Here is a 19,133-nt window from a genome sequence, read left to right on the forward strand (position 1 = left end):
CTCCTGGTTGCGAACTTTGACCCAGGATGCGAACAGAAATCGTGCACCAGAGGCGCGCACACAGCAGGAGACCCCATTAGCGAAAACGCGCCTCAGGATAAGATTGGTTTCAGTTTAAGAACAGATCTCTGGAACAAAATAAGTTCGTAACCAGAGGTACCACTGTACATATGTATATGGATTTTTGTATCTTATATGTATTTCATAAACACACATTTCATTACATCTTTTCTTTGTCGAAATTTATTTCCTTTTTACGTTACAGTACTTGGATTCAGGATGTGTCATTGGGTCACCTGTAGTGACTAGAAATAGTCAGAGCCACTGCTGGAGGAAGAGGAATGTGGGGGGAGCGCACCGCCCCTGGCAGCGCAATCCTTGTGGGGTGCCATCACGGCTGCCCCCCGGCCTGCGCTGGGTGCCATGCCCCCTCAGGCGGCGCACCACACCCCCAGGATGCACCTCACGCCCCTGTGGGCGGGGTGGCGCACCCCCAGGACGTGCACCACGCCCCTGTGGGTGGTGCGCCATGCCCCCGGGACATGCGCCACCTCCGCCACCGCCTGCTCTCTGCCCCCTGGTGCCGGAGCATGAAGCTCCGCCACTGGTCAGAGCCTCTGATATTGAGGCATTCCTCCCTAACTTGACTAAAAAATGAAATCTATTGGCTATGATCAGTTCAAACAGGCTGGACTTCTGCCAGTTATTGAACCAATGTTTTCATACCAGAACTCTCTGTTGTTCGTAACCTACTTGTGCTGTTCAAGACTAACAATGACCCAGAGTCAGAGGATTGTCTTTGCTCTGGACATAGTCCTTTGAAGGAACTCCTATTATCTTTTGTTGCACTGAGGTTGTCATAGGAAGTGAACCCGCAACTAGTTGTTTGCATTTGCTGCCTTTTTGAAAATAGCTTGAAATTTGTTTTTGCTAGAGTTTGTTTGAGGGTGTGTGTCTTATTGTATGTGATCTGCTGGTGAGTAATTTTTTTAAAAGGACAATGTGCTAATGTTCAAATTCAACTTAATGTTTTGCATGTTTCTGTAGAGCAAAAAATAGAATAAAACTTTGACCTGCGTGCTAGCAAGCCCTGATCAAATTAAAGGCCAGGCAGTAGAAGTGTGAAAAGAGAGAGGATGCAGATATTCAGAACAACTTCCAACCTTCAGGAACCCTACACTTAAAATTGCTTCACTATTTGTGACTATGCACTGCTGTGAGCAGTTCTTCCAAATGCTGTCTCTGGCAAAAAAACAACAACCTACCTTTCTGCAAGACCAGCAGACCAGAATGTAGAAAGCCAGCTGCAAGCAGTGTTTTTGTACTTTGCAACTTATGCACCTTTAACTCATGTGCTTGCAAAAGCTTTACATATTTAGCAAAAAGATTTTAAACAATTGGAAAGGGGGCGGATGTCCAGGAAAAAAAAAAAAAACCCTTTAGCAATTTCACCTGCCATTGAACCTGGTGAGTTTTGACTACACTTGACTTTGGCTTTAGGTGCTTTCTCTGGAATGTAACCCTAGCATACGTTTGAGAGTTGCAAGTTGTACTGTACTCAGATAGTACTCAGCCACCATGACTAGTAACTACTGATAGCCTTATTTGCCATAAATTGCTTTAATTTCCTTAAAAATAGTTTTAAGTTTGTGGCCATTACTACAAAATGAAGCATCTCAGGGATAGAGAAGGACAGAGGCAGTCTGGGGTCTGGATGCTGAGCCACCTGGCCAGTTGTTGCTTGATGGCATCGAGCCAAGGCCAGCCTTATCACCGTGCCACCTCCAGACTGGTGCCTGCTCCCCGCCTTCTGCCCTGCCCATTGTTAGTGGCAAGTCTGCAGATTCAAGAGTGGCTATACCATTCTGTCACCCACCACTGCTTACTTGTGGTTAGGATTGTGCCGTCACCTTCTTTCTAAACTAAAAATGTCAAGAGTTGTAACTTTCCCCCGTAGGGTAGTTCCTCCAGCCCCTTCAAGACCTTCTGCCGCTGAGGCCGCCCTGGTTACTCTTCAGCAGTTCTGGTTCTTTTTGGCAGTCCTCACAGAATTCTAGCCCAATGGTTGCCATTAATTTGATTTGAACTGATTTTATAATGAAATTATTTTAGAATGTTGTATCATTTTACTGTTGTTAGCCGCTCTGAGCCTGGCTTCGGCTGGGGAGGGCAGGATATAAATAAAATTTTATTTTTATTTTTTATTATTCTTCCGCGAGACTCCTATTTCTATATCCTTTCTAAGTTTACATTTAATAGTGCCTTCTACCAGTTTTCCTAAAATAGTTTGCTGAGCTCATTGTCCTGCTTTCAATGTATGATACATTCATAAAATATATTTTATTATAAAATGAAACACACACTGGTTAATTAGAGTTTTTCCCCTCCCCCCATATACCCAGTTGTTGAATTCGTACTGTCCTCCTTACATTTCCAGGACATAATTACTGTACAAATAAAGGGAACACGTTACAAATTAACTCATTCAAACTCAGTGCCTCCTTTAGCCATTTTCATGGGACAGGAGATGATTACTAGGAGTTTGTTTTTTACTATGATTCTATATGATGATGGAGGCTGGGAATGTCAACCACATTGTTGTTTTGTTCTTTAACTTCCTTCCTCTTTTTCTAGGTGGAAGTCATGTCAAGTGCCATCTTCCCAGCTCCTTGCCCTCTCTTTTTCAGTTGCTATGGTGCAATGAGAGGTAAGCTAAGCTTTAAAATATTTCTAAAAGAAGAATCAAGTTATGGACCTGGTAGACATGTAACATTCTGCATTATGTTGCCATGGTTAAGCAATCAGGAGCTGGCCTTGCATGCTGACTCCTCTTCTTTTGGAGCCTAAATGGTCCCCACTCTCTCTAAAAAGGGCATTTGGCACTGTCATTAAACATAATTAAGGCCAACCAAGGTTCCTCCTTAAGAAGGTACTAGAATTTGATGCTAATTTGTATCCAGGGCTTTTTTCCAGGGGGTACTCAAGAGTATGAAATACTGGCACCTCTCTTTTTTTGTTAAAAAGTGTGACACTTACTGTAACAACTTCATGGTGAGTACTGGCACCTATTTTCCTAAACAAAAGCACTGTTTGTGTCTATGTAGAATTAACCATGGCTAAAGTTTTATGTTGGTGTAATGGTTAACACAATTAAGGAGCAGGGTGGTGGTGGAATTAATGCTATGGAAGGGAGGTTTGGAAGTATGTAATTTCATGGCTTTCTCCGACTTGCTTAACCATGGTTAGGTTATGTGAACCAGCCCGGTACTCTGCTGTATGCAACACTGCTTGAGATGTTTTAGCTATGTTAAGCAACAATATAGAGATGTTCTTCAAGTGAGCAATTGTAAGAGTATTCTCAGCAATTGAACCGAGGAGTACAATTGTCAGTGACAGGAAATTCTGCTATCTGTTGCATGAGGGAAGGAGGATTTGCCTAGGAACAATTCATTGGCTATGACAGTGGTGCGCATTAAGCATTTCTTAATACTGAGCTGTGCCTGGCTTAATGTCAAAGGTGAGAAGAAGCACAAGGGCTCAAATTTCCCTCAAAGTCATTTTGTCTAAGAATCAAGGTGCACACTCAAGTAATTGTGTGAAAATAATGTACATGCTTATTTTTTAAAAAAATCAGAACTAGATCATGCTGGTGGGGGAGGACACCTAAGTAGGATCGGGATGAATATTATTGCCCTAATACTACCAGCCGTGGGAGGGAAGGTCCTATATGTGTGTAGTTTGACCTTAAGAAGCCCTTTCCTAACGTGTTGGAGCTTGTTACAGATAGGTAGCCGTGTTGGTCTGCCATAGTCAAAACAAAATAAAAAAATTCCTTCCAGTAGCACCTTAAAGACCAACTAAGTTAGTTCTAGGTATGAGCTTTCGTGTGCATGCACACTTCTGTGTTGGAGCTTGGTTTGAATATGCAGGAGTGGTGGAAAATATAAACTGATGTACTTGGCCACTATTGCAAGGGTGGGGAATCTGTGGCTTTTTGGCTGTTGTTGAAGTTTGCCCACAACAGTCTCAACAAGCATGGCCAGTAGTTCAGGATGACCCCTTTGCTACTGTTTTAAAATTCAGATAAGTCTTGGTTTTGTTCACAGTTATGCTTGAGAGTGAGTCTTTTGGAGATGGAAGGACCATATAATTTTTATTTGATTGGCTGCATTCTCAGATCCACATTGCAGTGCCCTAATTCTTTTTCTTGTGGCGTACAAAGATACGCAGACCGCCAGATGTATCCCTTTCTCTCTCACCTTGTCTCATCTTGTGTGTTTTCCTTCCACCAGCTTCTTGACAAGTTTACATGGAAAGATCTGTATTTGGTCTCTTGCAATATAGCACAGGGAACCCGAGTTTTCCCTATCGGAGATAGGATTCCTAAGTGTGAATTCATACATTACATTATTCACACGATCACTTTGATAACTCGAATGTGTGGAAGTGCTGTCAACAGTGTGTCAGGTGAGAAGTCATTAGTCACAATTACCTCTTATCACTCCCAGGCCTTTATCTGTTCTGCATGTCAGGCATCATGCAACATGTGATGACAGTTGCAAACTGAACTTTTGAACTCGCCTCCAGTTTGCCATTGTGGCATGTCCAGCATCCCCAAATCACTTAGCCTTCTGCATCTGCCGTTGTGTCCTATAAATTACTGTAACAAATAGCTGAAGAAGTATATCTCATGTCTATTAGGTCCCTCCCTCAAAGTGTGACTTGGAAAACGCAAAAGAGTGCCTTTGGCCACAAACTTTTCAGCTTATTCAATAAGCCTATGATTATTTAGTCAAAACAAAACAGTAGATTTTTGAGGTGGGTAAAATGGCTGAGAAACTGCCGTTGTTGATTCTGTAGATGTAGATTTCTTAGTATAAAAAAGTTGGCTTCAGTTCTAAACTATTTAAATGTTGTGAACCCTTTATTTATTTATTTATTTATTTATAAAATCATGGTTGGCAAACCTTATGATGTCTTATTTGGAAATGGCAGTCAGGCAACCTTTTGGAATTTCCAGCTCTCCCCAAACTGATAAATTGTGTGACCTGGGGAAATTTCAAGATTAGATTAGAGGTACATTTATTGGAGAAAATGTAACTGATCTCACACACGATCAATTACAATTATTCTGCTGGATATATTTATAAATGTACATAAATGTACCATTGTGGGTATATTAGGCTGGATTATATTAACTGTCACTTAGAACCAAATTCTGAGGAATCCTGACTGGCAGGAATTCTTTATATAGACTGTGTCCTTTCTCTAGCCAACAGGTGTAGAAATAAGGACACTTTTAAAAAAGCTAAAATTATACACCAACTGAAATCCACAGAAACACATAATCAAGTAGCTGGGAGCATGGTTGGAGAAATGTGCCTTAGCACCATTGCATGTGCCTTAACACCACATCAGCTACCTGACCAATTCAGAAATAGACATTTTGTCCCGTGAAAAGTTAACATTAAGTGCAGGAACACATAATTCAGTTAGTATGCTCTTCAATGTTTATGTGAGGTTGACAGAGGGAGAGTGTGTATTTGTGCAACTAGTATCCCAAATAAACATATTTTAAGCACTGGTGGGAGATTGTGATTAGACTCTCCCATGGTTTTTATTTTGCTCATTAGGAGACCCCTAGGGAAGCTTTGAAGTTTGCGGATCTGATGCTCTAGGAGAGAACATTTAATCCATTACTCCCATGCTTTCCCCTTGATATAAATCCTGCCTTCTGCAGCTACTATTATCTGGTCAGGGCGAAAAAACAAGGGCAGATTACCCTGTGAAGTTACTAACAACTGCTGGGCAGGGGGAGTGATTTGCATCTGAGAAAGGGTTAAATACTCTTCTGCATAGTAATACATCCTAAAACTACTTGTGGCTGCTAATGAACAAAAATGAAATAAAAAATGTGGGAAATCTTAAATCTGGATCTATCATATCACATCTGGCTTGGCCTGAAGAATAAAGCAAGCAAATTTTGCTGGGGATTTGCCACTCTGTGAGAATTGGATTTCTGATATACAGTGGTGCCCCGCAAGACGAACGCCTCGCAAGACGGAAAACCCGCTAGACGAAAGGGTTTTCTGTTTTGGAGGCGATTCGCAAAACGAATTTCCCTATGGGCTTGCTTCGCAAGACGAAATGTCTTGCGAGTTCCTGCGGGTTTTTTCCTAAGCCGCTAAGCCGCTTATCAGCTGATCCGCTAAAAGCCGCTAAACCGCTAACAGTGCTAATCCGCTAAGCTGTCAATGGGCTTGCTTCGCAAGACGAAAAAACCACTATACGAAGAGCCTCACAGAACGGATTAATTTCGTCTTGCGAGGCACCACTGTATATGAAGTTGGCTGTGGGAATAAAAAAATTGTTGATTTTTATGAATTAATCACATTTTGAATCAAGCATTTGATGAGCATATATGTGCTTTAGTTGATCCCTATGTCCAGTAAACACAAAAATAAGGAAAGCCTGATTAATTTATATGTTTATTGGCAAAGTGTCTGTATCTATTTATTGGTAGAATATTTGGCCAGGAGAAATCTGAATGTCTCCTGTTCTCATCACACAGAATCAATTATAAGGAATCATTTTTTTTTTATTTTTAATAACCTACGACTAGTAGCTCTCTAGTCTTTTTTTTTAAGACCATCAAGGCTGATGCCACTGTCTTTCAACTGGAAATGCGTAGAACTTCAGCTGTTTGAAATTAAGATGAAATTCTCTTGCCTAATTTATGAATCAAAAGAACGTATGTGTTTTATGTAGATTTTGGGTTAGGCTGGAGAGTTAACATAATGGGAGTGGTCTTGCAGGCTTTCTTTTCTCTGGCAGCAAACTTGAATAGGCACAAAAGTGTTTATCTGGATTTTATCTGACATCTGGATTTTTATCATTCAGTTAAAAATATTTGGCGATCTTAAATACCGTATGCCCTTTTATAACAAAAGAAGTATATGCTTGAATGCTGAAGTAACTTTGTCTCCACATTTTGAGATGAATTGGTAGGAATTTGTAAAACCAATGAAGGCAAAGAGACATTCAGGTCCAGCTCTCTCTGGTTTTCCTGTTCTCTTCTTCACTTTTGGTTTGGGAAGGGGACCCAGAGGCTAGTTTGGGTTGTATCGCTTCTGTAATTATAACTATGCTGGCTTCAGTGGGAGTAACATCAAACAATAGTCTTGATGATGGTTCAGTTAATTCACTTTCAGAAGTTCAATAATTCATCTTCGAAGTGTCAGCAGCTGGCTCTTGTTAATGGTAAGACTTTCATTTCTGTTAAATCAATTGTGAATAATAGAAGCTTTCAGAGAAAAAAATGATGAAGTAAGCATTGATTTCCAAATTGGGTGTCTGATCTGGAACATTAATAAAACACAGGGCAGGCAGACAACAAGTACCTAATACACTCTGATCACCTAAGCAGTAATCAAAGAAAAATCAATTATTTTTGTGTATGGTGCTAGGTCTTCTAACACTTCACCTTCTTCCATTCATCATTGTGTCTATAGCATCAATTTTATAATTGTTCTGACTTGTTTTTTATTATATATAAAAAAGTTTTATAGTTTGCATCATAGCGAGTCATTTATCACAATGGATCTGGCAAATCCTGGTCATTCCGCCTCATAACTCTACTGGAAAACTCCATTTTTTGTTTATATGCATTAGGGCTCTCCATAAAGGCCTTAATTGGTATCAAAATGCTTCCAAGTGAAATTAAATGCTCTTTAAAATATCCTTAATGGATTTTATGGCTTTTTGAATTGCCACCCTCCGGGTACCATTTTGTATGTTCTATATATATGTTTCTATTACCCTCTTCCCCCAGGCTTTAAGGAGTTTCTGAATTGCATAAGGTATCCGTAATGTATGTATGATGCGATTATAAATATCTGTAACCTTCGAAGTGCAGGTGTAGTTGAGAATTGTTTCAAAAGGCTGTAGGAAAGCATAGTTGCTATGAAATGTTGAGACTGGGCAATGCAGAAAATTAGCAGGAGTACCCCACATGCACTGTCCTGCAAAACTGATGCGGGCCAAGACTGATCTCAAAAAAGTACACCACACTTTGTTCATATTGCACAAAAGACCCACAAGCACTTTATTACAGGGGCCAGAAAACTGGGGGGGGGGGGGGAGAGAAAACCCCCTCTTCCAATCTCCCAGCCATTCCTTGCAGATTTCAATCTGTAGTCAAGGATTTAAAAAATAGCGCGCAAATGTTTTTCATGGGGCAAACATGTACAAAGTGCTCAGCATAATTTCTGCAGGCCAGAAACTGCCAGTACACCTTTTAACTTTTTGATTCTGGCTAGAGCTATTGCTTTTGCCACACATCCTTTTGTGTTTCTTACACAGTCCTGTTTGCACCCCCCCATGTCATCTGCCTTCTGAGGGGTAAGATGGAAAACTCCACTTGCTTTAGCCAGCAGAGGAGTGACTTGTGACAACGTGTGGATATTTTTTTTTTTTTAAAGATAGACGAACATGACTTGACGCTTAAAGCATTGGTCTTTCTAATCAACATTGCATAAAACAGAAACAGAAAACCTGTGGATCTCTGTATGTCATTGGATTCTAGGTCCCCTAAACCCCAGTCAACATGGCCAGTAGTTAGAGGTGAGTCCAACAACCTGGGTATCTGAAGGAACATCTCTCCCTGCACCCAGGGGCATAGGAAGGGGAGTGTGGCCTGGCCCGGGTGTCAACCTTGAGAGGGCTAACAAAATGGCACACTGTGGGGCCTGGCCTGCAGTGTGCCCGAGCCACGCACCTCTCCTGGGAGTGACGTGGTGGCTTGGGGCCCTGTGCTGCCCGAAATGGCAGCATGGGGCTTGCGTCCGCCAGGTGGACTCCGTGGGCAGCTCACTGCACTGGGTGAATCGCCGTGGCGCCCCTGTGTGCAGTTCGCCGTGGCACCCCTGTGCGTGGATCGCCCCGCCCCGTGGGTGGATCGCCCCACCCCTACCGCTGTCGGTACCGGAGCAACTAGCTATGCCCCTGCCCACACCCCAAGTCCTACCCAGATTCTGAGGTCAACTGCAGAGGCTCTTCAGAGTGCTATCATTGGGAGAGTTCCAGAACTCAAAGACTTCCAGAGATTGCTCCTACTCTGTATGTTTTCTGGCACCAACAGAATGCCTTGCTCTTTCAGCAGGCATTTGGATAACAGTATATTCAGACGGAAGGATTTGAAAGTTTGTGTTTGAAATTGTATTTGTGGTATAAAAGGTGGTGTAAAATTTAAAAGTGAAATGAAATGAAAAGAAACAAAACGAAAAAACGGCTGGTCCCTGGTGGGACCCCCTGACCAGCTTAGCCATCGGAAACCCGGGGCAAGTGTACCAGGTTGCCCCCCTCCCTGCATGGACCAGTTGTGGTGGGATATAAACAGTAGTGGATAGTGGGGTGGGGCAGTGATGCTCACCTGAGCTCATGATGGCTGAGTCCCTGCAACTTACAGGCAAGGAGAGGGAGAGTGGCAAGGTGGTGGGGAGGCGGGCACAGTGCAAACATGGTGACAACCCTACCAAGCCACCCACTGTTGGATGTAAATAGAATGAATGAATGAATAAAAATCTGGAAGGTTATGAGTTGTCTGCCCTCATTGCATATAGTATTCAGTTTTGAAGATTCTGAGCTTTAATTGGCAAGCGCATGGTTTCGCCAAACCAAACAATTCTGCTGTTGTTTTAATACAAATCCTCAAGCGGGTATTTATAAATGCATTTTACATCCATTAAGAAAGTTAAATGTTAGCACACCGTTAGCACACACTACAAAGGAGACTCTGAAGGGCATAACTGCTTGTTATATATGCAGTGCAATACTACTGGAAACGTAGCACAGTTACTATTAGGCTGAAATATGGCTGAGTTTGGGGATTCTGCTGAAGTTTTCGTTTTGGAAAAGGAATAGTTTTCATAGAAATATCAAAGAATAAAGCCATATGCTGGGTAAAAAGTGGAAGCGTTTTATTTATCAGTGTGTGCAGTTTTTGCAGAAGTATTCAAAGTATATTACAGACATCTGCTAGCAATCCGCACTAACAATAAATTCAAGAGTAAGGCAACATTCGTGGAGGATAATAAAAGATGGAAATAAAGTTTTATCTTTGGAATAAGCTGATTTCACCTTCCATCCCAATCTTAACCTTCCAGAGCTTCTCCACATAACCTTAAAGAAGAAATGTGCTGAGAATAACGTGTATTTATGAGCAATCAAGCTGATTTGTTGGAATGTGGTCCTTTTTTTGGCAGGAGGGAAGGAACCTAGGATGTTGGAAGCTTTTGCTGTAGATTCTGGATGTAGTGTTTAATTTCATGCCTTGAGTCCTTTATTTACTCTTGAAGTTTCATTTTTCTGTAGCCTGACTCTTTCTCCTGGAGAAACGTCTCATCTTCATTAGGGCAAACGGGCAAGTTCATAATTGCCTTTCCTAAACTCTTCAGTTTTTTGTTTGGTATCCATCAACTTGGGTGTCCTGGTGCAGAATTCACTGACAAAGCGGGTGTCCTGTGGGTGTTGTTTTATTTTCATTTTTGCAGCGAATTTCCATGCTCCCTTTCCGCACCAAAGTCTTGACTTAAAAGTGGTTAGATGGAAAAACTCTTCACTATTTAGCATAGTTGGCAACGAGTAAGGTTGTTTCTTAATAGTATATATATTTTATAGTGGATGAAATTAATCGAAGCATAGGCATTTCTGGACTTGAGAGGCTCCTTGGCATTGTGTGTGCTGACCACTTCTTCCAGCGGGCTTGATTATGCCATGATAAGGGACAGGCTTTGCTGACGTTGGGTGTTGGGAGCTTTCCCCCCACAGTTAATCCTAGACAATTTCTAGGGGTGGCTAATGTTTTTTTTCTACATTCCATCTTGGCCAACACACCAAGGGCCACATGCAAGTATTTGGTGTAGTCACCACACACTCTTGCTTGTATAGGCATAGAGCACACCAACATTCAAAGACGCACCCCTCTTCCTCAGCTGATCCAATTAAATCAGCTGGACAAGGGTTATCACTCTCTCCATTTATTGTATGATCAATCTGATGCCTTTGGTTGATAAGTCCTGTAAGATAGTATTTCCCAAACATTTAAAAAATGTAGTTATAGTTATACTTGACTTTCCCTATGTAGACTAGAGTTCTGTTCATCTTGACCAGGGGTAAGCTACCTTTATCAGCGGGGGGCTGGTCCACTGTCGCTTAAACCTTGTGGGGGGCTGGACTATTTTTGGGGGGGCGGGGGGGAAATGAACGAATTCCTATGCCCCATAAATAACCCAGAGATGCATTTTAAATAAAAGCACACATTCTACTCATGTAAAAGGATTTAGTAGGTGAGTGGGCCGGATCCGGTCCCCAGGCCTTAGTTTGCCTACCCTTGATCTTGACAATACCCTTTCAGCTAAAAATGGCTGATTCTTAATAAATGTACTGACATCTTTTATTGATAAGCAGATTACGCACAAGACAGATTTTAGCAAAACATTAGGTATCCCCAGCAAAAAAATAAAGAAAGAAAAGAAATTAAATCCAAGCCTTTTACATTTATATCTCATAATAGGCCCAGGTAGCTATGGAGTATGAAATGTGTAAAGTTGTTGTTTGTTTGGTTCATTTGATAAATTCATGTCCTGCCTTTTAGAAAATTTCCCAGAAGGTGACAAACAACTATATGAAGTTAAACAAACTTCTAACAATGATTTATAAAACATTCCAGTGAAATGCAAAAAATACGCAAATACTCATTGGTAAAATGTGAAAAAACTGGCAGCTGTCAAGATGACCAAAATATAGCCAAGTAGAAAAGAAAGTCACTAAGGTCTGCTTCTGATAACAACACCTAAAACCTCTGAGAAAAGGTATGTCTCCAGGTGTTTCCTGAAAGCTGCAGTGTTGTGACTTGATAGATCTTGGTGGGCTATGAATGCCAGAATCTTGGAGCTTCTGCAGCAAAGATCTTCATTGCTGACCTCAGAGTGTTGGCAGGTTGATAATAGGTGTGAAGAACTGACCCACGACATTTAAAATTATAGTGGTTGCAACCAAAACTGCTTGACCGTGCGGCTCCCAGAGTATTCGTGCAGCTGCATTCTGGCCCTGCTGGATTTGCAGATTTTTAGAAACGGTGTGTGAATTTCCCCTATTTCTTTAAATACATCAATCCTTGTAGTTGCATCTCTTAATAGCTTTATTAAATCTCAGGGAAAGCAATAGCCAACCCAATATCCTCTTAGTAACAGTGCGGATTTCCTTCTTTAATTGTTTGATGAAATTAGTGTCACTATGGAGCAATAAAGTTGGATAGTCAGTTGAAGTGGAATTTGATTAGCTTGGTTTTTTGCAGCTTGCAAACGCAAGCTCCTGATAAATGTTTAACTAGCGGTCAAAAGTTCTGTCTGGAGGCTGTTCTATTAAGCCCAGATCCATATATATTCCAGCCCCCCCCCCTTCTTCACACACTTACCTGCCTAACCACAAAATCAGTATGGTAGTCTGCGCTTTATTAATTTGGCTGCAGGCAACTATTGCAAACAAGGCGCTATCATTTTCTGTTGCTTACCATGTGCAAACAAAGCGTTATCTCCTTGTCAGTCAGCAGGGAGCAGATGACTCTGGGGTTGCGGCGCTCATCTTGTTTTACTGGCCGAGGGAACTGGCCAGTAAATAATAATAATAATAATAATAATAATAATAATAATAATAATAATAATAATAAATGTTCCAATATAAAACAAAGATAGCTGAAGGCAGGCTGGGAGAAATTAGTATCTCCTTTTGGAAATGAGCACTAGCAAAGGCACTAGATACATCAATTGCACTTGGTTAGGGATCTGTGTTTTAAAAAGCTCCCTAACAAATAATTTGCTTAGTGACATCTTCTTTTGCAGCCATCACTTTGGGTAAAACTGAATTTGTTTTTTTTTTAATATAAATATTTATTAGAGTTTTTGAATACAAATGCACAAATAATAAACAATCTTACTTATATCATAACGTGGTTTCATCACTTCTTTGGACTCCCTCACGTCTCCCGCTCCCATTTACATCGTTAAAAGGTTTTTCCAAGCAAATTATCAACTTGTTTACGATCTTATATCCACTCATTTAAATATAACCTAGCAATTCTCCAAAAAATTTATATTTTCTTTAATCTCACTTATCATCAAATTCAAATCTAATTTAGTGGTGGCCAATTTTTTATAATCTAGCATCCTTCTTAACATTCAACCAAATTACAATGTTTTTGTAAATACGTCTTAAATTTCTTCCAGTCTTGCTCAATCCTCTCTTCTCCCAGGTCTCGGATTCTGCCAGTCATCTCGGCCAGTTGCATATAGTCCATCAGCTGCATCTGCCACTCTTCCAGTGTGGGTAGATCTTGAGTTTTCCAGTTTTTAGCGATGAGTATCCTTGCTGCCGTTGTTGCATACATAAAAAATGTTCGGTCTTTCTTTAGCACCTTCTGGCCGACAATACCCAGAAGGAAGGCCTCTGGTTTCTTAGTGAAGGTATACTTAAATACCTTTTTCAGCTCATTATATATCATTTCCCAGAAGGCCTTCACCTTAGGGCATGTCCACCAGAGGTGAAAGAATGTTCCTTCATTTTCTTTACATTTCCAACATTTATTATCAGACGAATGGTATATTTTGGCAAGTTTAACTGGGGTCATGTACCATCTATATATCATTTTCATTACATTTTCCTTCAGAGCATTACATGCGGTGAAGTTCAGCCCAGTGGTCCATAACCTTTCCCAGTCCTCAAACATAATGTTATGCCCAATGTCCTGTGCCCACTTTATCATAGCCGATTTAACCATTTCGTCTTGTGTATTCCATTTTAACAGCAAGTTATACATTCTAGATAGTACCTTAGTCTTTGGTTCTAACAATTCTGTTTCTAACTTCGATTTCTCCACCTGGAACCCTAACTTTTTGTCATTTTTAAAGACTTCTTTAATCTGAGCGTAATGTAACCAGTCTCACACTTTATCCTTCATTTTCTCCAAACTCTGCAATTTCCAATTGTCTCCATCTTTTTCTAATATTTCCCAATATTTTGGCCATTTGGCCTCCATATTGGGTCTTTTTCGGGCCTTAGCTTCCAGAGGCGAAAGCCACCTCGGAGTCTTGTTTTCCAATAAGTCTTTGTATTTTGTCCAGACATTAAATACTGCTTTCCTAACAATATGGTTCTGGGTAAAACTGAATTTGAAAGGGCTTTGTCTTCACAACACCTTATTATAAGTGTCTTTGTCTTACAGGACTAGGTCAAGCCACACATCATAGATAGAGTAAAGAAATCAGCATTGCCCAGTGACTTGGAAGGTGCGAAACCTCCTGTGGGCTAGTATGCAGAGTCTTTACCAAGGAATTTCTGTAAGAAGACAGCTTGATGAGTCTGTTTTCGCCTGGCAATTGCTTAGGTTAGGACACAGGGGACTCTGATTAATGACCATCTCCCCCCCCTCCTTTCTTTTTTTTAAGGAGGCACATGTGTCCTAAATGAAAGAAAGATTAAAGTAATTTATTATGAATTATTCAGATATATATCAGTCCTGCCATTCTGAAAGAATGAAGTGTAATAAATCTGCCTTATAAGAATAAGAGCTCTCAAATATAAGAACGCTAAATAATACCATAAAAACTGCTTACCACCCTCGTTTTGTTTTGGTTTTTTGTTTTTGATTTCACCCTGACTGTAGCTTTGGCAGTCTTAATTAAATGGCAAACTGGAAATACTTTTTAATCCAAATAAGGATTTTTTCTCCTGAAACCTTGTGCCGTTGGTGCATTTGCAGTGCAGGGCATTTTTTAGCAGTGTAAGCTGTTTCCCCCCTCCCCCCCTCCTAGTCAGACAGCAACCATAATAAATTGAAATAAAATTCACTATTGATTAATGTTCAATATGTCACATACAGGGCAAGTCTCATCTATTAAGTGCAGTTTGCCAAGGCAGCAATATTAGTAGCATTTGAATGTTTTTCTTATTAAGGAGAAAAATGGTCAGCAGCATCACTACAGTGTCTGCACCAAAGGCCATGCTAAATGCAAACTGCCTGCAGCACATTTGAAATCCTCACTCTTCTCAGGAAGGGGGATACAATAAAAGAGGCAAAATTATCCATTTTCTGAATTAGAATAACCCATTGTAGCTTGCAGGATGAAAGGGAGAAACTGATTACAACATAATGGAATGTACCGTATTAATCTCTTTGAAATATGACCTCACTCGGCCTTTTCCATTTTACAATTGATTCTCTCACTCCCTTAATGAACTTATGTGTTCATGAGTCTTTCTTGGAAGTATGCACATGAAGTATTGCGATAGCGAAAAAGAAAAAGAAGAAGAAGAAGAGGAGGAGGAAATCAGCCCAGAAGCTATGAAGAGACTGTATCGTTCATAGTTTTATACAGTAATGTTATAGAGAATGTTAACGTGGCAGCCCTGTTTTTGGGTTCGGCTACAATGCGGTGAAAACTTTTATAGCACGTGATGCAGCTTCTATTCAGATATCTGAAGGTAACAATTATAAATGAGATTTAAAAAAAGTCATTACTAAACATACCAGGGAAGGGGCGAAATGGATGGGCAATAGCGTTTGCAGACTGGATATATGTGTGACATCTAACCTCTCAGTTTACTTAAAAGTGCTAAAAAATGGAAATTAGAAAAAAAGAATGGTTGCAAAAGATACTTTCAGTACTTAACCCTAAAAGTTGGGCTGAGTATTCCTGGTTTAAATATTTTACTGTAGCCTTTATAGGTAAGGTAAAGGTAAAGGACCCCTGGACGGTTCAGTCCAGTCAAAGGCGACTATGGGGTTGCGGTGCTCATCTCGCTTTCAGGCCAAGGGAGCCGGTGTTTGTCCACAGACAGCTTTCCGGGTCATGTGGCCAGCAGGACTAAACTGCTTCTGGTGCAATGGAACACCGTGACAGAAACCAGAGCGCATTGAAATGCCGTTTACCTTCCCGCCACAGCGGTACCTACTTCTCTACTTGCACTGGTGTGCTTTTCGAACTGCTAGGTTGGCAGGAGCTGTGACATAGCAACGGAAGCTCACCCCGTTGTGCGGATTCGAACCGCCAACCTTCTGATCGGCAAGACCAAGAGGCTCAGTAGTTTAGACCACAGCGCCATTTGCATCCCCACTGTAGCCCTTTATAACCTCATGTTAAATGGTATAGTCTAGACTAGAGCAGTGCAAGGGAACCTTTTGCTTGTGAGACTGTTTTCTCCAAACCACGCCCTCCCTGTCCCACCTGACATCATACGTGATATCAGTGAGGATGCAGGTAAAGGTGTAGACTTCACATTGAAGTGCATTTCCAAGCAGTTTCAAAATATGGTTATAATAAGTTTCAATAAGGTGGTTACCAAACTTATTAGGAAGCTTTCATCTTTGTGATTTTCATTTATCAGGTGTAAACCAAAACTAATACTTCAGTCTCATTCCTCAATGAAACTGTCTAGTCTTGAGCAAATAGATTGCTTTTTTAAAAAAACTAACTGTATTTATTGAGATTTTGGAAGTGATAAGTGTCAATGCAGAAGCTTAAGGGAGAATGTAAGACAAAAAGGCTATGAAACTGCAGGAAATAATGTAAGAACAAACACATACTTGTCTCTGTAGCTTTTATATTTAAAGTTCAGTCTGCTGGCAAAAGTGCTGGGTGGGGGTGGGAGAGAAGGAATTAATGTCCTTTCCCTTCATGAACTTTTCTATTTGTTTCTGTCTGTCCTATTCTTTTGTGATATAATTTATTTATTTGTTATGCTTTTAAGTACTTCAGGACAGAAATGTTAATTTTTTATCCAGGACTTAGAAAAAGGTTCCCACAGGAGTTTGTTCCGAAGCCCGAAGCCTGATTATTTTAGAATGGCTAAAGAAAGTAAGGGCAAACCAATGCAGAAGGGAAAAGGGAGGGAGAAGCGAGAGAATTTCTGTGGAAAAACCATCAAGAAAAGAGAATGGAATGTAAATGCAGTGTTCTAATAAAGGATATTTCTGAGCTACTGGAGCGGATTCTCAGTAAGGAATGAATTCAGTTTGGTGCACAAAAGAATGTTCCAAATGGACGAGAATGAACTTGTGTCGAGTGCATTTGATAGCTGCAATTTGAAAGAAGTCGTGTGTTGTTTGAAGCAGCCTGTTTCTTGCCTCTTGGGTCAATTGGAGCAGATAGAACCAGAGGATCTTATTTTAAGAAGTGATCTTAATCCAGTGATTTGCCGGGGTTCTCTGGTGCATATTGGCCTCCGCCATCTGCCTGGGCAGTTTTTAGTTAGCATATTTCGGTGTTGGGGACCAGAGAAAGGAGATCAGTCTAAATGAGTGTGGCAGGAGCAAGGACCACCAGGCGAGGGAGAGTGGAGTCCCTTCTTTCCTGGGTGCTGGTGAGTGGAGGCAAAGGCCAGGTTTAGGGTTTCAACTTTGAATGATGTACGCTGAGGAGAGGTTCTTGGTGTCACTTAGCAGTGAGAAGGATGGGTAGGACTCCTTGCTGGCTGGCTGAAGCCATATGTTACAGAGAGACACAGGTTTGGTGCTTTAGGATGCCTCTATCCAATGCTGCGCTGCTGGGAAGGACAAGCCCTGCTTAGGATATGGATGCTTTCCAATCCCTCCATCTAGGTTCAGGTTGTATATATGTGTAAATAAACCACATATCATGAAGACACCACAGTCTCCATTGTTCCTCATTATTACAAAAGGGAATACAGACACTAGTAAGCGTGCCCGATACCCCTAGAATCTTGCACCACGTGGCGGAGTTTGGGGTGACATGTAACAATATAATTGAAGATTTGTAGCAGATCTAGCAATGCGCTCTTTCTGTATTTTATCAATAATCTTCAATTATTTTATCAATCACATTGAAAAGATGTTAAATCATTCAATTGTTGGCTGCCCAAAAAATATATGGAAACAGCCACCAAACATTAAAATATATTGCTTTTTTAAAAAAAAATTAATACATTTTCAGGTTTTTACTGTTAGTGAACTTTGCAGCAATAGACAAGAATCTGTTTTATTGAACAGTATCTTTTTACAGTATTTTTTTCTTGTGTACTGCTTGGCGAGCCAAAATTCTGCAGGCTCACTTTTCCCTTAAAAAGAGCAGATTTTGAGTGGGTGTGTATAAACCACCCTCAGGGGCAAAACACCCCTTTTCTGTGGCTGTTTGTGGCCATAGTTTCTCCCCTCTGCTCCTTTTTGTTTCTGCTTGAATGATCCCAGCCAAGCAGGGGTCATTAATTGGATGTGACAATGTTTCAGTGCTGTGAAGAACATCAGAGTCTGCTGTGTGCTGACTCCTCTAAGGGTAAAGAAACCTCATTTAGAATAAGGGCAGCATTTTTTATTAGGAACATGGGTGATTCTAGCCAATTAGGAGTCGCTAACAATCGGACACTTTCATTGTCCTTTCCGGCAGCTCCTGAAAAAATTACTGACAAAAGTGTTTTGTTATCAGGGTTAACCTAATACAGGTATTTCTCTTTCGTATTAAAAGATAAAAATGCTTTGGAATGGGATTTTTATTTTATTCGAGCAAAATATATGTTATTTTGGTATGCGGAGTATTAAGTGATACCCATTCACTTAAATGGACCAAAATAAAGGGTTATGGAGGGCAGACAGCTTGGCTGTAGCTGATGTTTGCCGGGACTGACATCAAGCACGTGGGCAATGGCCAGCCGTGAGCAGGGGCTGCACCAGAACCAGAAGTAACAAGGCTGCCTAGGAGACAGAGGGATGGTTTGGGGCTTATTGACTGTGCAGGGTTCCCCTGGCCCCATAGAAAGTAAAATCCATTGGGAGGTAAAGAAGAAAGAAGGAGTGGGGAGCCTGTAGCCTTCCAGAGGTTGCTGCGATCCAACTAGACTGCAGGCTAGCCTGTGTCAGGCGTGATGGGTGCTGTAGTCCAGCCATATCTGGAGTCTCCCAAACACCCTGCCCTTGACTCTGGGGCTGCTGTGGCAGAACAGCAGCCAGGAAATAGGGTCCGCCATTGTACCTCCTTTCAACAACAAGAAAACAAAACACTAACTAAACTTGAGTATTTCCAAGATACTAGCATAACTGCATGGATTCTTTCGATGTGGCTCCATGC

General features: G+C 41.0%; 1 protein-coding gene across 6 annotated transcripts in view; it reads left to right on the top strand.

The window, feature by feature from the left end:
* RARB (retinoic acid receptor beta) overlaps window positions 1-19,133 on the top strand; it is a 362,123-nt gene that overhangs the window by 18,537 nt on the left and 324,453 nt on the right. For all 6 annotated transcript variants that reach the window (XM_081882235.1, XM_081882236.1, XM_081882234.1 and 3 more), the window contains one exon: window positions 2,635-2,707. The gene's annotated coding sequence lies outside the window, so the exon portion shown is untranslated. The remainder of the gene's footprint in view (window positions 1-2,634; window positions 2,708-19,133) is intronic.

The sequence above is a fragment of the Podarcis erhardii genome (assembly GCF_964252035.2).
Source record: "Podarcis erhardii genome assembly, chromosome: 12".
Taxonomy (NCBI): Eukaryota; Metazoa; Chordata; class Lepidosauria; order Squamata; family Lacertidae; genus Podarcis; species Podarcis erhardii.